Below are 26,581 nucleotides of genomic sequence, written 5' to 3'. Positions count from 1 at the left end.
TATGCTAATTCTCTTACATGTAGTTTTTTGCGAAGAAATATTTCATTTATGTTTTAAAGTAAATTCCAGCAAAAGTGAATATTATTTTTAAATAATAATATAAAGTAATAAAAAGTAATATAAATAATTTTGATTTCTAATTTTTTATTTATATTTTCCTTCCATTACAGTGCATGCTTAGAAAATTAATAAATGTTTATATTTCATGATTTTAAAATTTGTTGTTAATATAACAAATTAGTTCTATAATTATTATTATTTAATAAACCAACGTTGCCATTTAGAGACTATATTATTTTTAAATAGGATCTAATATAAATACTTTTGACTTCTATTTGTTGTTTATATTTTGCTACTACTTAAAACAAATGTTTATATTATTAAATGATTGTAAATTTGGTTGTTAATAGGTATAACAAATTATTACTGTTATTATTATTTATTAAACCAGTCTTTGCTTAAAAACATTAAAAATCATTTTCCTACATCCAAAATAAAAAGTATTATTGCAGTGTAACAACAGAATATTAATAAAAAAATGCAAAACATATAGACATACTATCCCTAACTAACTAATGCTAAAGAATAATATTCTTTGCTAATACCAACTAATACAAATATATGGCAACAGCGCCCTTCATAATATATTTTCTGTGTAAATACTAGCACCTCAATAAAAAAATAATGTGTCCTTATCTTTATTTGACTCCGCAAAAAATCAAAGATGCCGGCTTCTTTCATAGCATTGCCACCGACCGCTGTCGGGTTTCTAGGAAAGAAACCTACGTCGCCCGACGACAACTAAAATTCAGTTTATATTTTATTAAAATCGATCCTGACGAATAAATGAATTTGATAAATGAATGGATTTTATAAATGAATGGTTTTTGCTGCCGAATTACTAGAATACAATATTTCAAGGCAGATGACGCATCTATTCGATAATTTTTATTCGAATAGTTTTCGACGAATGTTTTCTTACTAGCTATCGAATTATTCGAATGAATTGCAACTATCGAATGTTTCGATAGTATTCATTCGATAGTTCCCACTACTAGTAACAGTAATAAGACTACGGATATAATTGAACCTGAAACTAGGACTGAAAGTCAAGATTCTGCTTTGAATGAATCGAGGGAACTGTTTCCAACACCCGAATTAAAAATTCCAGTGTCTAAATGACGGAAAACCATTAATTCAGCTGCTCAAGTTGTTGTCAGAGATTTATTTAACATAAATTCACTAGTTTTGCGGTATACCTTCCACTAGTTTTGCGGAACTTTCCACTAGTTTTGGTACCTCCTATGCCGAATTAAAAATTCCAGTCTCTAAATGACGGAAAACCATTAATTCAGCTGCTCAAGTTGTTGTCAGAGATTTATTTAACATAAATTCACTAGTTTTGCGGTATACCTTCCACTAGTTTTGCGGAACTTTCCACTAGTTTTGGTACCTCCTACGAGTAACAGAGAAAATTTAACACCTTCAACTTCCAAAGTGAAGGATAAAAATAAAGCTTCAAAAGGTAAAAAGCCACCAACGGAGTTTGTTTAAAAATGTCTATATATCTATGTGGCGTATTCATCTCTCCAAAAAATCCTATCTATGGGTATTTCGCCACTGCAAGAAAATCTACAAAATAAAATAGTTATTTTTTGTTAACACTGCTGCGTTAATCCAAACGGGTACTACTTGGCAGCAGTTAGGTTTACAGATATACAAATTTGCCTAACGAACAAAAAAATGCTTAACGTTTCGGAAAATTATTAAGTTATCTCTTTCCGTCGTCGGAAGCAAAAAGATACAAAGAATAAAGAAAAAAACTATTTAAAATATTTAAATTGAACTATTCGAGAACACTTTAGTTTTTTAAAACAGATATAGTTTTTTAAAACAGATACGTCTACAAAAACCAAGCAAAGAAAAAATATATTTCAAATATCTAAACAGGTAAAACGTTTTGTGTAGACGGGCCCTTATAGACGCCGGCTGTAAAAGCTTATGCTCTCTCTTGATTTTAAATTTACTCTATAATGCTTTGTAAACATTTACAATCAATATTATGTTGTTGGTGATTGTTGCCGTTATAATTATATTTGTACTCGATAAACTATTATAAATGCGGCCACTAGCTGGCAGGTTATTAAAGGGGTATTACGTGAGCCGCATTAGCTGCCTTTGTAGTATGGTCGATTGCGACTCTAGACGTGCTAATGGTCGACGTAATTGAGACGTAACTGTGGACTAGTGATGGGCTCATTTCGCATTCTTTTTAGTCTTTCGATTCACATGACTCGATTTGTACCTACAGTTAAATCTCATTAAAAACCCAAATTGTAAGAAAATACCAAAGCTGTGAGATCTTGTTCCCCCTCTTATATCTATATTGAGCGACATTTTAAATCTAACCCAAACGCCTTTTTTGTTTTGAATGCCGGGTGAAAATAAGCCATAATTATTAATTATGTAAATATTCTTGACATATTATGTGCACAAGAGAATGTACGTACCTATTTTAGATAAAAAATCCTGGACTTTAGAAAACATTTATTTGGACTAAAAAAACTTTATGTTGTCAAGTGCCACACTTTTGTATTTATTTCCTGACATTGTCATTCATTTTGACACTTTAATTTTATATTACGAGTTTTTGGTTTAAATAAATAGTCTTGTGATACTTTAAGCTTATAAAAATGTTTACATCAGACCTTGCAGTCGAGCATTGTTCTTTTTAGAACTTCTTTTAGTGCGAAGTGTACAATAAAATTACACTAAATCATCACAATACACCAAAACACTTTTACTTTTACACTGGACGCGCGTTTCGCTAACCATGTTAGCATCATCAGCAGATGATTATAAACTAAAGTACAATCTACAAGTTGAGCATTTATATACTCGCCCAGTAGGTACCGAGTGGGCGTGGCAAAATCTAGCCAACCGAGTCAGAGCCCACTGAGCGTAACAGTTAAATTTCCGCCACTAGAGTAGTAGGAACAAAGAACTTGAAGGAATTGGACCGTTGTCTCTGTTCATACTATCTTTACATTTATTAATTCTGATGCTTTCATATGCGTCTAATTGCCTGTAATTTGAGACTTGTTTAATTAATTTTAAATTATTAAGATCTATACAATGTTCTTTATCAACCATATGTTCGGCAACGCAAGATTTATCCGGTCTACCATATCTTATCTGAGCTAAATGTTCTTTAAATCTAGTTAATATTGATCTTCTAGTTTGCTCAACATATTTCTGATTACAATCTTTACAAGAAATTTCATAAATACCTGACCTTTCCAGTGGAGGTGTTTTATCCTTTGGATTACCTAATATTTGTTTTTTTTTAATTAAAAATTATTAAATATTAATTTTGTAATTTATTATTAGCACTATACACAAGTTTATAATTGACATTCTTAAAAATTCCTTTTAGACCACGGGATAACTCTCTATCAAACGGTATTGAAAAATATTTAGACGTATCTTTCTCCACTTGAAAAGTCGAATTTTCAGAAATCATTTGTCATCATTGCGAAGTGTACAAGATAATAGCCGTTGTAAAAAACTCATCGCAACTTTATTAGAAGATTTTGCACGGAAAAGCGGTAGTAATGGTCCTTGTTATGTCCCTTAAGTGCTGTTAAGAAGGTGAGTTTTGTTGATGTAATTAATAACTGTCTATTTATAATTAGTTTATTTTTGTTTCCTAAAATATTTTGATTAAAAGAAAATATGTAAAAGTTGGCAACGCTGTGCTGGTCAAACTTAATCTCGTGAGTAAAAGTTTATCTGATATAAACTATACGTTTATTATATTTATTATTCATATAATCATTACATTTCACTTGTCACAATCATAGATAACTTTGATAAATTTTTGTAAGTTTTAATTAACAATTATTCTAGGCAGATTTTTATGGCACGAGGTATTTTAGGCGAACTAAGAGGGCTAGGTTAAAGAGTAAGGTAAGAGGCTTTTTTGTAGTTTTGCTCTTGTAGTCTTGCAGGATCCAGTCTTGCCGTTGGTCTTGCTACAATCCCCCACCCAATCCACCAATATATCCGTGAAAGGAATCCACATTCAGGTTCTCTGAGCCGAGCGTTATAATGTAACATTTTGTAACACGAGCATTTGCTAGTCAATGCCGGGAAATTATCCATAAGTCCTCCTACTCTGTTTGCCAGCTCACCAAAGGATAGAAAGGTAATGAGAAAGCAAATGATCTAGCTAGAAAATGAGCGAACAGTCCACCGTTTTGCTTTCCAAATGGAAACCAACTTAAAATTGAACTTAGGAACCTGGAAGACTCCATTCACATCCTGTATATTATTTTTTCAATAGATGGAGAATTAAAAAATGAACATTTTTTGTACATACACTCCACTAACTGGACCAGAACCGTTCTGCTTTCCAAGAGGAAACCAAGACAACAATCCCAAGAACTCAAGAACTTGGAAGACCCCATCCGTAACATGGAATAAAAATCCTGCAACGGTCTGAGATACTCGAAAAAGTTTCTAAGGACTTACGACCAAGAAAAATCAGACTTACTTTGATTTAAGTAAAAACAATCTTCGGATTGTCACGGGGTTCTTAACAGGACACTGTCTCCTCAGTGAATAGAGTGACTCAGTAGATTGAATCTAAGGAAAAATGGCCAATGCAGAGACGACAACCATTCGTGCCATAAACTTTGGTACAACTGATATTGGAGATTGAAAATTTCCCTCTATAAAACCGTCCGAGATACTGGCTTTTGTCAAAGCCTTGATACTGTATGTTGAGTTATAACTCAAGGGGAACACAATAGATCTGTTGGTTGCAGTGATTAACCCCCCTCCCACTTATTTCTACATTCTACATTAAAAAGGGCTGGCTCAATTTCAATCGTAAAACACCTAATTTTTGAACTTGGTTTAAATCTGAACCCACCTGAACCGAGTATGAACAACCGGGCGTTAGTGTTAAGCAATATAATAGCTTATTATTATTAAGACTTGTTCAAATGAACGAGACGGGCAATATTTGTTCAATCACTGCCCATCTCTACTGCCAACTCGTCGTTGTCGTTGTCGCGGTCGCCTCCAGTCTCTGCCTGCTTTGTGAAATTGGGGTAGTGCGTGGCAGCAGCAGAGCCAGACGGGCGATATTCTCTCAGTCGTCTGGGGTGACTGACCTCCGCCACGCTTTTATTTGTTAAGTTTGTATCTTAAGGAGCTCACTAGGATCCCGCAGCGTCTATCGACGCAAGCGGTGGTTGCCTGGCTGTCTGTCTGAGTCTGAACAATCCCTAATATTGTTAAAAATAATTCCTCACTCGCTGTGAAAATAATGCTGAATGTTAGGGTGCTTATTGCATACAAATAAAATGATCATTGCATAACCTTGCGAGCGGACGCCTTAAAATTTTCATGTATTTTAAAGTTCAATATATTTTGTTCTAGTTGGCCGATTTCTATGATTTCCTTTAAGCGGTTTCTATGGAAGTCATTTAAGTTTTTAGTCTCTTTTTAAATTAGAAATTAGTAATCCTGTGTAATTAATGTAGAATGTTTATATAGGAGGGGAGTTAATCACCGCGACTTTACAGATCTATTGTGTGTTCCCCTTTCTTGAGTTATAAGGAGTTATAACTCATCATACAGTCTCAGGGTTTTAACAAAAGCCAGTATCTGAGACGGCTCCATAGAGGCCAGCTCTCCATCCTCGACATCAGCCGTACCAAAATTCATGGCACGAACGGTCGTCGCCGTCGTCTCGGCGCGCTAAGTGATAAGGTATTCTTGTTTTCCCCACAAAATCTGCATTCGCCGTTGTTTCTCAGTTTCAGTCTACTGAGGTGTTCGTTGAGGAGACAGTGTCCTGTTAGAAACCCAGTGACAATCCGAAGATTGTTTTTACTTAAATCAAAGAAAGTCTTTGATTTTTCTCGGTCGTAAGTTCTGAGGATCTTCTTCGAGTGTCTTAGACCGTTGGAGGACTCCCATTCCAAGTTACGGATGGAGTCTTCCAGGTTCTTCAGTTCCGCTTTTATTTGGTTTCCGCTTGGAAAACAGAACGGTTCTGGTCCACTTATTGGGGGTGTTCGCTCCTATTCTAGCTAGATCATTTTCTTGTTCGTTGCCTTCTATCCCTTGGTGAGCGGACACCCAGAGTAGAATTAATAGTAAAATGCGGCTTTATATAGCACTTTTAAATAATGTATGTACTCTTGTGGGGGTTCCATTTCTTGAAAAAAAAAACTGTTTTTTTTTCGCCGCTGGAAGCACATTACAAAGTAAAAAGTTTAAAAATACAAAAATGTTACAAAATCACTTTTTTTTGAAGTGAAGATTTTTTACGCGCGTTGGGAGTAAAAATTCAAGGCCGTGACACACGAGCTAGCGAGAGGAAAAGTGGTAACGGGAGTGTTGCCACAGCTACCCCTTTGTAAAACAATTTAACTTGCTATCTCGTGATAATCTATCCTAGCTCATTTTCCCGCTCAGAATTAGAATTATTAGAGTTAGTAACTCGCATTTTCATTGGAGGACATTGTCATATTTATTTTAAATCAATAATCAACGAGAATATTCGTATAATTTAATAAACTTACTGTAAATCACTATAAATAATGAATAATGAACAACATTTAAACGAAAACAGACCACAGACCAGATATATCATAATAATAAACCATAGACTACACATACACGGTTGGTTAGTAGTAGTATTTTGGTTTAATGGCCGGATGCTAGATATCGTAGTATTGTAACGTTTTTGTAATACACCCTGCGAACGGTAACTCTTCATCGGTAGAACATTCGTTCGCAGGGTGTATAAAAAACGTTACACGCTTATTTTGGCGCCCCACGTTGGGCACCAAAATATGTGTGTAACGTTTTTAATTTCGACACATTGCAAACGGCAACTCGTATTGTTCGGAGAACTGGATCGTAGGTTCGTCAATATTTCACCGGAGAAAACTAAATATTCTAAATTTTAAAATTTTGAGCGCCTGGCATTGTACACAAAAAAACACAGTTGTAGTTCATAAAATAAATGACTATATTTCATAATACAAAGCGTCAAAAAATGTTTGTCACTTAAAGTGATTTCTGAAGGCTGAAACTTTGCAAGGTAATAATGAAAACAATATATTTATTAATAAAAATAGTCAGACTCGTCGATAATAGAACCCCTTCAGTCAGCAAGTGAGTATGGCCGGGTTTTTCTCACTTCAATAGCGCTGACGCTTGGTGTAACCATAACCATACTGCTCTTTCACTGTTATATTTTTCTTTTACATTGCATTCGAATGTTATCTACAAATTTTCAGCCTTTAGAAAACAGTTTGGTGGTGTTAATTAAAATTACACCTTTGCGCGGCTCTCTATGCCAGGTGTCCCGGAACTGGAACTACTGACTGTACCTTTGCTTTTTAATATAAAAATGTGATCGGTTTTGAAAATATGAGCCTTCAGAAAACTCTTGCCTGTTTTTGCGCCCCACTTTTGGACTATTTTAGCCTAAAAAATATTGCCGATTTCTCAAAATGTTCCCCCAATGTCGACAGTTGAGGAAGGAGCGCTTAAAGGTTTTTAGCATAAGCTGCTAAAATGAGAAACGTATTACAATTTTATTACCACCATTTAAAAAGATTTTATCTCTTTAACACTTTTTTGTCTACGCAGTCAGCCCTTCTTCTAGCCTTATAATTGCGTTTGACTTACTATTCATAATTTAATTTTCAAGAATTTCATCAAAATATTTCCTTACAGAACATGACTGTATTTTTGGTTTCTTTGCTGAAGTTTTTCCATCACCATCATTAGCAGTGTTGTGCACACGTGGTGGTCATTTTCCTCATTACTAGAGTTTCTAGAATAACAGCCCAATGTAATAGTCTCTACAGTATTATTCAATATTTTCAGTTCTATTGTGTCCCCTTTTGTTTAGTAATAACTCCATACAGTCTCAAGGCTTTGATTAAAAGCCAGTATCTGAGACGGTTTTACTGAAGTTAGTTCTCCATCTCCGATATCAGTCGTATACCAAAGTATATGGCACGAATTGTTGTCGCCTCAATGCACTCAGTGTTCTGGTGCTTCCCCATTTTCGCCACAGTATCTGCATTCGACGTAGTTTCTTAAATTAGCTTCAATCTACTGAAGTTTTCATTGAGGAGACAGTGCCTGTTAAAAATCCCGTGACAATGCGAAGATTGTTTATACTTAAATCAAGGAAAATCTTTGATTTCTCTGGGTCGTAAGTTTTGAGAAATTTCTTCGAATGTCTAGACAGTTGGATGATGGGAATCCAGGTTACGGATGGAGTCCTCCTTTTCTAGCTATAGATTGTTTGCTTTTTCATTGCCTCCTATCTCTGGATGGGCTGGCAGCCAGAGTCGGAGGACTTAATTTTCTTTGCCTGATTTGTTCAGCTTCTCTAGGCATCCTTTAGCCAACTTCGAATTGATGGTTACTGAGTTGATCGTTGTACCTCAGTCCTGTTTAAAATCCGGCTCAGGATCCGGTTTCCTACTGAAGTTTTGGATGCGGCTCTGACATTGAGAAAAACGTGGATCCGTTACACCACTATAATTATTGGATTGTTGACAAAATTGGTAATTTTACGTTTTACTCGATAATACAGCGTTCCTGAAAATATAGTCGAGCCGACAACGTCGCATTTTACCCAGCAAATAACTTCCGTTGCACTCCGGGCCTTATCCAAGTTTCCTTTGCCTTCTTTTGTTTCTCTGCCATAGTCGCCCCATTTTCGGGTCGAAGACAGCCGAATTTTCCCGATTGCACTTCTATCGATCGCGTAACTCCGTGTTCGGTACCGATAACAAACTTGAACTGCATCGTGCCATCGCTAAATTAGAACGTCAACGGTTTATCATAGACGTATCTGCCTAAAAACTAAAGTGTTCTCTAAATAGTTATATTTATTAGAGATGAGCAAAACTGCGATTGCATGCGATGAAATCGTTTCTATTACAAGTTTTTTATTACAGGAGCTGCAGATGCCCGAGGCACTCTCTTTCCGAGCCCGTAGGAAAAACTTTGAACCGTGGCAACCCCTATTTGCGGCAACTTTTTACTAGGCACCCTGTTAAAAGTGTATTCTACTATTGATAAATATACGTTTCTGATTAAAAATACGAGAAATACTGAAAAAAACTCCCTCTCTCTTTATATCATATTTTTATCACTTTTCGATATTAATAATAATTTATGTGGATATGAATTTGACTTAAAGAGGCGAAAATAATTATTTTTAGCTGTAAACAATAATAAATAAAAAGATCTCTACCTTGCTTTTCAATGCTTGTGGTTATGGTGCTTGCTTGTCATTTATGCCCTGAGGTATAACTCTCTCGTCCCAAAAACCAGCAGTAGTCCGCCAACATGCTTGCATTCCACTTTCCTGAAAATGTCTTCTCCAGCTTGGCGATGTCTTGATGGAAGCGTTCCTCACGTTCATCCTTTCCTGCTAAATTTTCAGGGAAGAAGCCCAGGTACGAGGGTTGTCTTTTATATTTTGCTTATAAGTGGTAGAGAGAAACAGTAGATAACTTTTAAACACTATTGTTCTTCGAAGTATTCTTCACGAAGAGAAATGGATTTTTGCAAGCGTTGGAACCAATTGTGAAAGCAGTTATTCCACTCGCTAGAGTAGATTCCTAGAAGTGGCTCTCGGCCTGATGCACTGCGACCTTCTCGGATCTATTGTGGTCCGTTTCCGATCCTTAGATTACATTCTCCAATCCAATCCTTTTCACAAAGTTTAGCAACTTGGAGATTGAAACCTTCATGTAGCTCCCTGGCAATGGCCCATCATTGCCGATTACCGAGAACCCCACATTTGTCAGGCTGTCGCACTGATATAAAACGTGTTCTGTCGTTTCTTCTTTAGATTGGTAGAACCTACACATAGCTTCGTCTGTCAGTCCCATCAGCTTTAGATGCTTATTCAGCTTATATAATGCCCTGTTAGTATAGACCCACTACAGCTATGACTGTCTTTCTGTTCTTCCTAATCTGGTTTCCCGTGAATTTTTGGCGAATGTTCTACAATGAACTTTTTCGCCTGTCTCTGCCCTGGTCCACCATTCTAGAGATTTGTTAGCCACCCATCGTTCCGTGGCCATTCTCCTGACTGCCGTTTCAACGCCGTGGAAGTGTTCTGAGTCTATGAATGACATTGATGAGCCTTGCTTGGCCCTTTCATCATCGCTTGTTGGTAGGTACCTTCAAAATTGCGTTTTTCAAGGCGCTGACTGCATCTTCTGGTGATTGCAACCTTCGACCACGCATTTCATTCTTAATTTTTGGAAAACTAAAAAAGTCGTTAGGACTTATGTCGGGACTGTATAGAGTATGGTCCAACAATTCGATGTTTTTGTGCTTTAAAAACTCAATTGTTTTTGAGCTGTGTGGGAAGTTGCATTATCTTGGTGGAGGATTTGTCGTCGAAGATTGGTTTTTCAAAACTCAGCAATTACTTCCGGCAAACAAATAGATATATGTACCAATCAGCAGTAACAGTTCTTTGTACTTGCAGAGGAATTGTTGCTACATAACCCACTTTTGAGACAAATATAGCCAATGCCATTATCTTTTTTGATAACTTTCATCGTTTTTGTTTCATCTAGGAACACCAAAACAACTGATTGACGTTTGTTGCATTGTCTTGGTGGAGGATTTGTCGTCGAAGATTGGTTTTTCAAAACTAAGCTATTACTTCCGGCAAACAAATAGATATATGTACCAATCAGCAGTAACAGTTCTTTGTATTTGCAGAGGAATTGTTGCTACATAACCCACGTTTGAGACAAATATAGCCAATGCCATTATCTTTTTTGATAACTTTCATCGTTTTTGTTTCATCTCGGAACACCAAAACAACTGATTGACGTTTGTTGCATTGTCTTGGTGGAGGATTTGTCGTCGAAGATTGGTTTTTCAAAACTAAGTAATTACTTCCGGCAAACAAATAGATATATGTACCAATCAGCAGTAACAGTTCTTTGTACTTGCAGAGGAATTGTTGCTACATAACCCACTTTTGAGACAAATATAGCCAATGCCATTATCTTTTTTGATAACTTTCATCGTTTTTGTTTCATCTCGGAACACCAAAACAACTGATTGACGTTTGTTGCATTGTCTTGGTGGAGGATTTGTAGTCGAAGATTGGTTTTTCAAAACTCAGCAATTACTTCCGCCAAACAAATAGATATATGTACCAATCGGCAGTAACAGTTCTTTGTACTTGCAGAGGAATTGTTGCTACATAACCCACTTTTGAGACAAATATAGCCAATGCCATTATCTTTTTGATAACTTTCATCGTTTTTGTTTCATCTCGGAACACCAAAACAACTGATTGACGTTTGTTGCATTGTCTTGGTGGAGGATTTGTCGTCGAAGATTGGTTTTTCAGAACTCAGCAATTACTTCCGGCAAACAAATAGATATATGTACCAATCAGCAGTAACAGTTCTTTGTACTTGCAGAGGAATTGTTGCTACATAACCCACTTTTGAGACAAATATAGCCAATGCCATTATCTTTTTGGATAACTTTCATCGTTTTTGTTTCATCTCGGAACACCAAAACAACTGATTGACGTTTACTTTCGTCAATCATAAGAGTAAAGTACATAAGAGTAAATCCAGGATTCATGACCACTGATAATAGGTACTGTATATATTTTTACATTTTCCTACGTTAAACCGGCGTAGAGTTTTGTGTCACCAATTGACTCAATTGCTTTCTGTTCTTCTGTCAACAGATGCGGTATCCAACGAGGAACAATTTTTTACGGATAAATGTTCATGTAATTTTTTTTGTAATCAACTCAGTAACCATCAATTCGAAGTTCGTCCAAGAATAGAGAAGCTGAACAAATTAGACAAAGAAAATAAAGTCATCCTACTCTGTGTGCCAGCCCACCAAGGGATAGAAGACAATGAAAAAGCAAACGATCTAGTTAGAAATGGAGCGAACGCTCTACTAAGTTAGGTCGTCGAGTCCAGAACCGTTCCAGAACGAGACCGAGTCCAGAACCGTTCTGTTTCCCGAGCGGAAACGAACTTAAAGCAAAACTCAAGAGCCTGGAAGACTCTATATCCGTAACTTGGAATAGGAATCCTCCAACAGAATAATACGCTCGAAAAAATTCATAATCAGGATTTAGACCGAGAAAAATCAATAATTTTCCTAGATTTTAAGTTTGAACAATCTTCGTTATTTTACTAGGTTTTTAACAGGACACTGTCTCCTCAATAAACACCTCAGTAGATTGAAGCTAAGAGAATTGCAGATTCATTGGCGAAAATGGGAAAACACCAGAACACTTCATCACTGAGTGTGCCGAGACGACAACCATTCGTGCCATAAAATTTGGTTCGACCGATATTGGAGATGGAGAAGCAGCCTCCGTAAAACCGTCTCAGATACTGGTTTTTGTCAAAGTCCTGAGACTGTATGATGAGTTAACTCGAGAAAGCGAGACACAATAGAACTATATAAGGTCGCGGTGATTATAACTTTCCCCTTCCCATACAATCTACCATTTTTATAAAATTGAATTCTTTTGATAATGGTGCTGAAGCGAGGCCTACGTGAATTTTATGGCCGCAATATTGGAAAATGTGACGTCACAAGATGAGGGTCATATTCGATTCGGATCCCGCCAGATAAGTATTATTTTAGTAACAAATAAAGTACAACTGGAGCTTTCTATAAAAATAATTTATTGAAAAAATAAATTAGAAATACACAAAAATTGTATGCAAATGGTTAAAGGTTAGAAAAACATTTTTATTACATTAGTACTATAAATTTATACCTAATCTAATGACGGTTTTTTTATTATTTTGAAAATGTGAGTAATTTTCTGTTTTTTCTAGAAGAAACTTCTGTCTTGTTTGATACAGATGCTTGATCAGAACGATTTTTAGTATAGTTGTTCAGAAAAATATTACTCAAGACATGAGCAATTTTTATAATAATGCTTTTAAAAGGCTTGTTACAGGCATTACAGATCTCTGGATAATTTTCCATGAAATCTTCCGCCTTGACTAAAGCCAACTTTTTAAGAATTTTTTGCTGGGAAAATGAAGTTAAAAATTCATGCTCATAGTCTGATGATATGAGCATACAAAATATTTTAAATATGTCAATAACAAACTGAAATACTATTTCTGATGGTGTTTTCAATGCACCTCGGGTAATATTGAGTAAGTATTCACTAACATTTGATACTTTGTCTTTTCAAAATGGACAGTAAATTCTTCGTTTGAAGTTATAACAGTTTCGCATATTTCACATCCACTAGTGTATTTTATTACTGGAGATAGAGAGTCGGTTAAATGGGGAAAGAATTGCAGTTTTGTGGGGTCATAAATATGCACCTTTCAGATTTTTGAAAAAGTTCATGCCTTACTAGATATTTCGAAAAAAACAAATTTCGGCTATTTTAAAAATTGTCCCTAATTCCATTATAAGCTATTTTAGGCAAAAAGTTTTCAGATAAAAGTTGTAGATAATCACATCCTTGATGAGACTGTGTCCTCCGTTTTGTTCTAAAGCCTGTCATTTTTGACATATATGACACAAACATATGTTTTTTTAAATGGAAACCATAGTTGGCCATGACTTCATAAAAAAACGCCATTTTTTAAGCTTTTTAGCGATATAAGCTATAGTATGTTTTCTTCGAAAAATTAATGAGTTATAGCCAATTCTTATAATTTTTAAACAATTTCACTTAGTTAGCCATGGAAACAAGTTTAGTCGTCTTTGCTCTCATAAATGTAAAGCTGTCACATCCAAATTTTGTAAATTAAAATAAACAAGAATTGTAAATATGAATTTTTCAAATGAAGAAAAGCGTGTAGGATTATTGGTTCAACTTTTCTTGACCATGCATTTTCGAGGATACGTTGACCGGTGAATGTTACGTTTTTTAGAGAACGTTTTTCAAGATATGTTAGAAAAGAAATTTAGTTATAGCCAGTTCTTATCTTTCTTGACTAATTTCACTTAGATTGCATGGTATTCTTATTCTGTGATGATACACTTGTAAAAAATGTATCATCACTATTCTGTATCATCACTATTCTGTGATGATATACTTGTAAAAAGTCAGAATATATTACTAAACGGTACTTTACAATTTACATTACGCAAACTAAAACTTACAAAAATAATATCACTACATACACTGCCAGTTATTTTAGAAAATTTTCAAAAAATCCGCCATTGTTTTGAGTTGCATCTTTTTCAAACTGAATTACTACCTCTTCTCACAGAAGGACCAGTCGACTTAATTAAACTTTTCTCGTACCGCCACTTCGAGTGTCTTTCTTAATTCATAAGTTATTTTGTAAACCTTATTGTTAACTATACCGCATAAAAAAATTTAAAATGGATAGGTCATGTTATCGAGGAGGCCCATGCAATTAGTCCACCTCTTCCTATCCCTGTGTTTGTATAATTATGATATAAATAATTTTTAACATATCTTTCAGTATGGAGGGTGGGGGGTGGTGTGTCATAATGAAAGTCATGTTGGAACCACTCTATTGATGCTCACCGGTCAACGTATCCTCTAAATTGCATGGTCAAGAAAAGTTGAACCAATAATCCTATACGCTCTTCTTCATTTGAAAAATTCATATTTACAATTTTTGTTTATTTTAATTTACAAAGTTTGGATGTGACAGCTTCACATTTCTGAGAGCAACGGCGATTGAACTTATTTCCATGGCTAACTAAGTGAAATTGTTTAAAAATGATAAAAATTGGCTATAACTTAGTAATTTTTCGAAGAAAAGATATTATAGCTTATATCACTAAAAAGCTTAAAAATGGCGCTTTTTATGAAGTCATGGCCAACTATGGTTTCCATTTAAAAAAACCTATGTTTGTGTCATATGTCAAAAATGACAGGCTTTAGAAAGAAACGGAGGACACAGTCTCATTAAGGATGTGATTATCTACAACTTTTATCTGAAAACTTTTTGTCTAAAATAGCTTATAATGGAATTAGGGACAATTTTTAAAATAGCCGAAATTTGTTTTTTTCGAAATATCTAGTAAGTCATGAACTTTTTCAAAAATCTGAAAGGCGCATATTTATGACCCCACAAAACTGCAATTCTTTCCCCATTTAACCGACTCTCTATCTCCAGTAGTTTCCGAGATACCCATAGAGAACATCGTAGGAAACTCACCCTGTATAATAATGAAGCATATTGTTCACTATTTATTTCTACATTTTCTGAAGAAGCAATTACATCAAAATAATAAATGATAGGAAGGGTACATGGTACATGATTGGATATTTGGCAGAATTTTTATTTAAACAGGTACAAAAACAATCAAGTACCCTTCCTATTTTGGAATAATTTTTTAATGCTCTCCCCAGGGATTATTTCTCTATTGAACCCTCGATCGAACCTATACATATAAGCAATTTGTAAAAGAATTTTGAAAAAATCTCTCATATTTATGAGAGAAAGTGGTTTGTATTGTATGAAAAACAGGTATGAAACAACAAACAACTGCATACCACAATTTGTAGAGGTTAAGTTTGAAACCTCATCTGATGTAAAAACCACAGATAATCTAAAAAATGTCACAGTTTTTGCTAGCTACACTCAAGGCACAGCACTATTTTCACACCACAAATAATTTGAACGCTGATTTCAACTAGAAAATATATTTTTTTCGATCAAAAATAGAACATAAACCCGGCACAAACACGGCATTTACATACTAATTTATGTAAACACAACAGCTGATCGCCGAGTGATGACCCTCAGATTGTGACGTCACAGGCGCGGTGCGAGGGGTATCTTGCGGCCATATAATTCACGTAGGCCTCGGCTGAACATATAAGTAATTGTGAATCAGATAAATTCTAAGCATTGATAAAAAATGTTATATGTTGCTAATTTTCTAGTATCATAGTCCTATCTTAGGTCTGGTGTTCTTCTAGGTCTCTTAATTCCTCGTGGGTACAATGTTGTAATTTTTGTGATCCATTTGTTGTCCAGCAAGATGTCCAGCCTGTCCTGCCCATTGTCACTAGAGGGATTTGATTATGTGAATAACATGTATTACCTGGATCCTTTTGTAATATCCACTCTATTCTTTTTACTCTATTTCTTTGTTATGCCCAACATGGTTTGGTTCCATCGAGCGTTGTGTAACCTGCAGATTCTTTATAACGTCGGTTTCATAAGTGTCCAGGTTTCGCATTCATACACTGATAAAAAAGATAGACTTGAACTAAAGTCGTCATTGTTCTTGAAAAAAAAAATTAGTGGCAAGAGAATTTATTTTAGCGTAAAAGAAAATATTTTGCCTGAAGAAAAACTCTCTTAACTTAAGAAAACTGGTTCTCCTGAAAAATTCGAAAATTTCTCATGAATCTACTTTCATTCAACCAAGTGCAAGTTACTTTGTTTTAAGATAATAAGAAAAATACGCTAGGAAGTACTTCATTCAAGAAACATGGCCATTTTTTTCCAATAGCTAAATACTCTTTTGATGAAAAATAATAACGACATGCAAAGACGATGACGAAGGACGGTATATACAATCAGTCGGCATGGCATGGCAGTCCGATCAGTCGTACGCCGCATTTCATAGTACGCACGGGTTTTGTTGCTTGGAATTTTGCATAATTTGCTTTTTAAACGCATATCGTATAACAAATTAGTGATCGTTATTAACATGCATTTGTCATTTTTTATGGACAAATTTTAGGATATATGGATTATTTAAAGGAGTTTCTGAAAAATGGAAATTAGAGCATTTATTTGCTATATTTGAAGGTAAGAGACATTTATCTAATGCACCTGTTTAGATAATGCATGCGTGACTATAGATAGAATAAGAATATAGGTATCGATTTTTTTATGCAAATAATTACAAAAATTTTAGAATTTCAAGTCGTCGTATTAAAAAATTCAAAATGTGACCAAAGTTCGTGATGTAACATTTTTTTGTAATTTGTAGGTAGTGATGAACCACCCCAAAAAATACCAAGGAGTGAAGAAGCAGAAATAAACTACTATCGAGGAAAATAATATCACTTTACTTACTACAGACCAGGAAAACCTAAATTTATCAGAAAATAATATACCTCGTAATATGCCTGTATATGATGTATAGACTTCTCTTTAGATCGAAATAAATTTTAGTTGGGTCAATAGTATTCGCTATTGGTTTAAGAAAAGTCTCTCTTTAATCAAGAAATGTCCCTTTTCAATCAAGAATTTTTGCATGAATCAAAGAAACTATTGTTCTTGTAGCAAGAACTTCTTTGCATATTCACTTTGGGTCAAGAGTGAAATACTTTGGACAGATTCTTCTATTCTCTAAAGTAATTTTTTAAAGTTTATGAAAAGATAGTTAATGCTTTGGGCAAAGAAACGTCGTTCTTGGCCCTATTGAAAAGCGCCAATCTTTTGGGTCAAAGTCATATTCATTTCAACTGAGAGATCCTTTTTTTCACTGTAGGTCATGACTGGTAGTACACGTTGATGTTTTTTTCTTTAGATAAAGTTCCATTCTAGATTTGAATGTGATTGAGTTTCTTCCATAATATTTACTCCGTGTCAGCTTAATTCTTCTGTTGATTTCTAGTAGTAGAGGTTTTGAACTTGAACTGTGTATTAGTTTTCCCAAATATATATTCTACTATGCTAAATTCATTTTGAGACCTACTTTATTGCTGTCTGTATTTAGTTCGTTAATTTGTGCTTGTATAGTTCTTCAGGACTATTGGCAATTAGGACTATGCACTGAAAAAAAAGATCTCTCAGTCGAAATGAATATGACTTTGACCCAAAAGATTGGCGCTTTTCAATAGGGCCAAGAACGATGTTTCTTTACCCAAAGCATTAACTATCTTTTCATAAGATTTAAAAAATTACTTTAGAGAATAGAAGAATCTATCTGTCCAAAGTATTTCACTCTTGACCCAAAATGAATATGCAAAGAAGTTCTTGCTACAAGAAAAATAGTCTCTTTGATTCATGCAAAAATTCTTGATTGAAAAGGGACATTTCTTGATTAAAGAGACACTTTTCTTAAACCAATAGCGAATACTATTGACTCAACTAAAATTTATTTTGATCTAAGAGAAGTCTATACATCATATACAGGCATATTACGAGGTATATTATTTTCTGATAAATTTAGGTTTTCCTGGTCTGTAATAAGTAAAGTGATATTATTTTCCTCGATAGTAGTTATTTCTGCTTCTTCACTCCTTGGTATTTTTTGGGGTGGTTCATCACTCTACAAATTACAAAGAAATGATGATTTCAAAGTAAAGCAAATAAATTATTAAAATTATAAGCTTTGGTCACATTTTGAATTTTTTAATACGACGACTTGAAATTCTAAAATTTTTGTAATTATTTGCATAAAAAAATCGATACCTAAATTCTTATTCTATCTATAGTCACACATGCATTATCTAAACAGGTGCATTAGGTAAATGTCTCTTACCTTCAAATATAGCAAATAAATGCTCTAATTTCCATTTTTTCAGAAACTCCTTTAAAGAATCCATATATCCTAAAATTTGTCCATAAAAAATGACAAATGCATGTTAATAACGATCATTAATTTGTTATACGATATGCGTTTAAAAAGCAAATTATGCAAAATTCCAAGTGGAAAATTCCAAGCAACAAAACCCGTACGTACTATGATGTACGACTGATCGGACTGCCGACTGATAGTATACCTATACCGTCCTTCGTCATCGTCTTTGCGTGTTGTTATTATTTTTCATCAAGAGTATTTAGCTATTGGAAAAATGACCATGTTTCTTGAATGAAGTACTTCCTAGCGTATTTTTCTTATTATCTTAAAACAAAGTAACTTGCACTTGGTTGAATGAAAATAGATTCAAGAGAAATTTTCGAATTTTTTAAGAGAACCAGTTTTCTTGAGTTAAGAGAGCTTTTCTTCAGGCAAAATATTTTCTTTTACGCTTAAATAAATTCTCTTGCCAGTAATTTTTTTTTTTCAAGAACGATGACGACTTTAGTTCAAGTCTATCTTTTTTATCAGTGTGTCATCAGCGAATCTTAATCAATCTGAACATTATTTTGAATGAAATTAATTCTATCCCTAAGATTCCAACTACAGGACACCGTATTTATCATTAAACAAATTAAAGAAACAGCACAAACACCAGCTTATATCTGTTTCATTGACTTGACTAAAGCATTCGATAAAGTATTCCTGGCATTATAACACACATTTAACATATTTAAAAATAAAGTACTGTCTGATAATATTGTAAGTACCATCAGAAAGCTAAATATCAATAACACAACTCAAGTAAAAATAGGAAATAACCTAACACACAATACCAACACTAGAAGGCTAGAAAGAACGGAATAAAGGTTATCGAATGGGAGAGAACAGAGTATGGTATGAATTTGGTTTGCTACGGCCGATGATGCAGCCATTATCGCGGAGACGGAGGATGATATCCAGAGGCAGTTTCATAAATTCTACCAAGTAAGCCCAGAATTAGACATGATTATCTCCACTGAAAAAACTAAATGCTTAATGGTAGTAGAAAACAAAATTATTGAGCAAGTATAGATACCTAGATATGTCGTACTACCACCACTCAGAGAACGATCTAATAAGAAGCCAAATAAACAGTCATGTCCTAACCAAACCTAACCAATATTTGGATAAAATTTGCATGGGATTTCGTATGTTTCCAGCGACGATCCACCACCCGGTAGACTTGTTTCGTCATCAATTGGTATTCCCATTCCTCTACTCGATCTTCTCCATTTTTCTAAAGCTTCATTTAGATAGATTTTAAATAACATCGGGGATAGGCAGCAACCTTGTCGTAGGCCCTAGTTACAGGAAAACTTTCAGATAGCGCCGTGCCAAGAAGTAGAACTTAATTTTTATAAAATTGAATTCTTTTGATAATGCCGCTGAATATACAGGGTGTCCCAGAAATAAGTGCAAGTATTTTAAGGGGTGGTAGATCCCGATAAAAGAAATATATTTTCTCTTTATCGTTTCTCAAATAAGTTCAAAATAACGGAGTTATTTTACTTTAAAAATTTCCAAAAAAATGATATTTTGCTCAAATTTTGAGAACCACTGGATCTTTTCTGGATTTTCTTTCTTGTTAATTTAATCTACTACCTATGTTGCCATATTATCAACAAATTATTATTTTTTAAATAAAAACTAAAAAAAATTTCAAAAAATTCCGAATTTAAAAAAAATGTTTTCGCGACAAAAACCTCATAGGCGTGTTTCTGGGGTTGAACTATACTACCAGTTAAAATATTTGCACTTATTTCTGGGACACCCTGTATAAGAAGCATTGATAAAAATGTTATCATTGAAACAAGATATTCCATAGCTGTTAAAATGAAAAAAAAACTTAGAAAAATGTAGTTTAGAAATTACCTTAGCAATAATCTAATTTCTCCCATACAATCTCGATAACAACCTCAATCAAGTCGGAAAATTTTATTAACATGTGGTACTCGCACATTAAAAATCAGAAATACTTTCCGCTGCACACTCTTATCATTTTTCTCTCTTTCTACATCATCCAACACTCGTTTCGCACCAGACAAAGATGCCAACATACTCCGCGACACACTCACACACGCACAGGACGAGTACAAAACGCGAATCAACCGCGCAGGCACTGCAAGCAGAGGGCGCTAGCTTAGCAGAAACCGAATATCGTCGCTTTTTGAATCCCCCGTCCTGGTGCAATAGCACCGATGCACTTGTGCATCGAGCCTCGCCGCATGCAACCACCTCGTCGGTATCGAAGTTGGCTGAAAAATCGGGTTTAAACCGTGCAATTCAGTCTCCAGAAGGGACCCCGCATCGACGACGGAGTTTTAACAAAATGGCGTTCGCGTACGCACGAAAATTGTTCGATTGTTTTGTATTATTTGCGATTTCAGTGTGCAAAATTCAATTGTGTGACGTATGATGTGCTTGGATTACTCCATACCTCATTTTTTCTAGTGAATTTTTACTAAATAAGGATGTATTATGCTTTGTATAGCGGGTAAGTTTTATTAAAATGTTCCAGTCTTAGAGAGAAATTTACCAGATACCTTGGTTCGTTCCTGGATGTGTTTAAAATAATGCACTCACGCAATAATTGACAATCTGTACGATGACAGCGCACCAAAAATGGCGCATTTTTTATGTACTACTGCTGTTCAGGAATATTCTGAATTTTCGAGTATGTCTTATTGAATTTTTTGAGAAAATTTTGAGTAAAATATGACTCGAAAAATATATTATAAACAGTAATTTTAATGACTCATGAGTTCGTATTATAAACCACAGTATGTAGTCTTGAAATTTTCAAACAAAGGAAGTGTCTGATACCTTGATTAATCAGATTCTTTAATTGTTTGATAAGTTATCGAAATGACTTTATAAAAGTAAAATTTTTTAGTAGTTTTCGAACTATTGTTAATCGTTTTGTATGTTACATCTGTCATATTTTGATAATTGTCATAAGCTATTAATAAAAAAAAACGCATGATGGAAATGAGAGTAATTATACTACTTAATAATGTTACATAATATATTTTTATTATAACTTTTTTATAAAACTTTTTAATATCAAAGCAAAAATATGTAAGATTTATACTACCTATTATTTTTATAGGCGTATTTCTACTATTTTCTAAAATAACTCCAGTTCTACTTTTCTCAATATAGTAATGGTAGTTATTAATACAGTTAAATTCCACTAAAAAATTGAAAAAAAATATGTTGTAATAAACTACCTAAAGCCCCGACTACACATAACGTTTTACCTGCCAGTTTTGCTTGCCAGGTAAAACGGAAGACCGTCAAGATGATTAAAAGCCCAACACTTTAAGCATCAGAAATGCTTGGCTTAGTTTCAGTTGTCAAATACATAATTTTTGCACGGAAAAAAATATTGTGAATACTGCTAAAATTGTAAAATCCTTTGTTGCAAATTGTAGTGTTATATATATGTGACCAAATACAAGTTGTAACAATGTTTACTATTTTTTTGTAGTTAAAAAATTGCAGAAATAGTTCATAGTTTTGTATTCTTCTTAAGGTGCCGTGCAGATTCCTCCGTAGGCGTTCATCTTTTTCTTCCTCAACAGATGGTTCTATTAATTGCAGCGACTTGGAGTGCTTAGAAGTCCTGTATGCCTGTCCAATGACGAATATTTCTCAGCCAGGATAGCTTCCTTTGGACTATTCCCCTTTTGCCTCCCTCGATTTTATCCTAGAGAATTAGACGCTGAGAGTGATAGCGTTCTCCAGGTATTGTGTGTTCCAAATAGGTTAATTTCCTCTTGATGATTTCGAAGAGTTCACGTTCTTCTAGACCAGCTCTTCTGAGAATGTCTTCATTCCTCACACGGTCGACCCAGGACACTCTTAGCATTCGTAAGGCTTCAATTCTGTTTATTGTTGCTACTTTCAGTGTCCATGCTTCCACACCATATAACAAAACGGACCAGACATAGCACTTTACCATTCTGTATCTAAGGCCGAAGTTCAAGTTCCTATCTGTAAGAAACCTTCGAAGTTTTACAAAAGTTGTTCTTGCTTGTTCGATCATCCTGCAGTTGTTCTCCTAAACAGGATCCTATGTTTGGTTAACCATGCATCCCAGGTATTTAAATTGTGTGACTTGCTTGATGACCTGTCAATTTAAGTAAATTCTGGTGTTTGGAATGTTTCTACTAACAGCCATATATTTAGTTTTTTTAAAATTAATTTTTAAACCCAGTCTTCGTTTTCAACCTTATTTAGAAGGATTTGGAGATCATTTGCATTGTTTGCCAATATCACTATCATAGTTTTGAAGAAGGTTTTAATGTGGAAGTATTTAGGGTCATATAATAAACTGCATATCAAGTAATAATTCCTCAAAGATTGTAGTAAAATGTAATCTTCATGTCGGCATATTTCCGTTCCATTGTCCATTGTAGTAAAAATGATATCTTCGATCTTAACCACAACTAAAAATTGTAGTGAAATCTAAATTGCTTATCGGCAATTCTTAAATATTATACTTTTGTAGTAATAATTACTACAATACGCTCTTGACCAATACCCTCGCCAATACCACTTATTGCAGAGAAAATTTTCGCATTTAGAAATCGGTGCATCGCGGACGACTCCAAATGATTGTCTCCTAACCTCAGTTTACCCCCACACACACTGTTTATAGTCCCACTTATGAGTCTTATTTTTACGCAATTCAGTAACAATTTTATCATTATACTCCACTTTTCCAAAACCGGTACATTCCCTGTGGACCCAAGCACAACATGTAGCGCACTCAATTGATGTTTGATTTGCCTTTACAGCACGATCACAAATTCCACAATATACATGTCCGCCATATTTTCTCTCTCCCCTTATGATGACTTTATAAAATTGTCACAACCTTCCCGACAACGGTTTCAATTACCATAAGCAAATTTTACTACAACTTTTGTAGTACTACTTACTACTTACTACAACGTTTCCATTCGGTTTTGCAATAATTGCTGCAAGAACTTGTTAACAAATATATAAGATTGCTACAACAAAACCTGAATTTTTGAATAAACTAAGTAACAGCAGATACATTTATGTCGGTTGATAATACATTTACCGTGCTACAATTTTGTATCAAAATTTTCTACTCGATTTTTTGTCCGTGTATTAAAATTTTGAACTTGCTTTGAAAACCTGATCCAGATACTACTTTACTTAAAATACGTAGTAAGTTAGATAATAACATAGTAAATTACACACTAAAAATTTGAAAATGTTTCATAATAGACAGTCTAGAAATATAATGGTGCGTCCAGACCTGGAAGCAAGAGACGAGAGCGAAGACAAGAGCGAGGCAAGAGCAAGACGAGTGCGAGACGAGAGCAAGACATTTTCTATCCATTTTTTGACGCAAGCCTGCCACGAGACCAGCGAGTTGGATCGTAGTGATAGGTGACCGGTTTGTGTAAACATGTCCGATGAAAAACCTGCAGCAAATAATAACGCATAAGTAATAAATTTTCTTTAACATGATATTGGGTTTGTCGTATTTTATTCATCGTCGATTTTTTCCCCTTGTTTCGAGACACGACGTCTTTTACAAAATTCGTTTTTTAGAACAAAATGTTAAATAGAAAAGTTATAGGAAAGGTTAAGAAGCACATTTGAAAATTACTGTAGAGTATACAGGGTACTTCAAACAGTGTTCCCGACATAGGTATGTTTGAATGGGAATACCCTATTTTTTATTTTATTATTAGATGCTACGTACAATTCGGTAATTTTTTTTCCATATCATATTACCTATATATCTAAAATAATAGATTTTGTAATAATTCAATTTGTTTAAAGAAAGGTTAGATTTCGGTACGGTAAAAAGTGTCAGTGATACAAAATTTATAAATTCTATTAAAAAAATGATAATACATACGGTGTTCCATTTTAAAAAATTGAGATTATTTAATTTTAAATAGTCGAAATTCATAAATATATGTTTAACAAACTGTAGCATGTAATCAAATATCTTTAGCTATATCTTTTTCTTCGTCCCTATAAAACTATCCTAACAAATTTTTTAGAACTCCAATTTCAGAAACAATAGCATGACTGACAATTTTTTACGACACTGAAATCTAACATTTTTTGTTTAATCAAATTGAAATATTACAAAAACTATTAGTTTTAGGGGTATACCGTTTTAGGTATATAACATTATATACCTGGCATTATACATAAAGAAGTTATAAAATTTTACGCAGAATCTAAAAATAAAATAATAATTAGTGTATTACATTTAAAAACCCATGTTATATATTTTGAACCACCCTGTATACTCTATAATAATTTTTAAAATGTGTATCTTAACTTTCTCGACAGTTTTTCTATTTTTTTAATAATTCTTAAACACTTTTTAATAATTCTCTTTTATATTCTTCCCAATGTTTTATTCATCGATTGTGAGATATCTACCCACGCATCGTGTTTATTGTTTTTTTTAATATCCTTTATCTTTTGGATTCTTTATATTGGTTTTGCTTTATATAAATCGATGAATTTCAGCTGATCTTTTTCCTTCCAAGTCTCCATTTCAATATGCACTAATATCAGAACTAATATCTCGCAATCGAGCGAGCCTACCAAAAACACGTCCAGACTTGGCCGCGAGTTTTCTTTGATCGACCGTCGAAAAACCGACAGGGGACGGATAGCAACGAGGCTCCTTAGGTTGTCTCGCGAGGCTCTTGCGAGACCCGTCCACCCTTTGAAAAAACCGCAAATTTGGAATGTCTCGCGCTCGTCTCCTCAGGTCTGGACGCACCATAATGTCACCGTCAGATGCACTAGAAGCTTAAGAACTTTTCCAAACAGGGCCTTATAAATGCAAGTAAAATTTCATCAAGTTATTTTATGAGATTTAGTTCATTTTCGTTATACCTTACTAAAAATGATACTTTGAATTCGATGATAGATGATAAAAAATCCAAAGGGTACAACGGGTAATCCAAGGGGTACGGGTCAGTTACCGCTTTGCAGAAAAGTTAAAAAATTACCAAATTTTTCAGATTGGTTATATAGTTGTGATTATTGTGAATATTTAGTTTGATCTCTTCCACATCTTATGATTTTTTTCAGATTTTTATTAGCATTATTTAAGAAGAAATATTATTTTTTCTAAAACCTTGTAAGTGGTATACGATTCAGGAAACTGGCTATTGCCGAGATCGTACCACTATAGGCTTCCTCTATCGTACCTACCATCTGAAATATATCTGAACCATATCTATATACAATCTACATATTCTAGTATCATCATTTTGAGATTTTTCATTTGAGCCTTTTCCAATTATAGTATAGCTTCCTTCATATACTGTCTTTGTAGTTTGGCCCTTTGCTGTCTATTGTTGGCTATGCGGGCCCATTATTTTCTAATATCATTGTCCCATCTAAGATTCGGTCTTCCTCTAGGTCTCTTAATTCGTCGTGGGTACTATGCTGTAATTTTTTTGGCCCACATTGTCCGTTCTCCTTGTCAGATGTCCTATGCCCATTGCTGTTTGAGGGATTTGACTCTGTGGATGACATCTATTACCTGGGTCTTTTGTCGTATCCACTCTATTCTTTTACGGTCTGGGTCCTCAACTGGGAATAACCAAGAGACACCGTAAAACTGGTGCCGTAGTTACTGGTGCATGGATAGATTGCGTATAGATTAATTAGTTTTGTTAGTATGTCAAGAGTCTAGACCTTATCTTTAATAGTGTCAGGGCCGTCCTTAGACTGTTGGCCGCCTGGAGCAAGCCCGAAAAAATGCGCCCCCTCCCCCCTACAGACATTCGTTTTTTTTTATTAGTGCGAAGTTTGATCCGAAGAATCAGTTCATCAAACGCTTCGAAAAAAAGGAAGTAAATATTGGAAGATTTTCAGAATTAATAATAATATATATTTAATAATAATAATATATTTATTGAAGTTTGTATATATACAATGCAACAAATTT

The 26,581-nt window shown here is 34.4% G+C and overlaps 1 long non-coding RNA gene across 1 annotated transcript; it reads right to left on the bottom strand.

Moving 5' to 3' along the window:
- Positions 1–19,478: 19,478 nt before the first annotated feature.
- LOC115880012 lies at positions 19,479–20,534 on the bottom strand. Its single transcript, XR_004049788.1, has 3 exons — positions 20,482–20,534; positions 19,646–19,910; positions 19,479–19,594 (listed from the first exon to the last, which is right to left on the bottom strand). It is a non-coding gene; the product is annotated as an uncharacterized LOC115880012 (long non-coding RNA).
- Positions 20,535–26,581: the final 6,047 nt, after the last annotated feature.

Source organism: Sitophilus oryzae, unplaced genomic scaffold, assembly GCF_002938485.1.
Source record: "Sitophilus oryzae breed Bouriz unplaced genomic scaffold, Soryzae_2.0 scaffold_1604_pilon_pilon, whole genome shotgun sequence".
Classification (NCBI taxonomy): domain Eukaryota; kingdom Metazoa; phylum Arthropoda; class Insecta; order Coleoptera; family Curculionidae; genus Sitophilus; species Sitophilus oryzae.
Note: the sequence above shows the minus strand (reverse complement) of the source record. Positions and strands in the feature narration are given on the sequence as shown.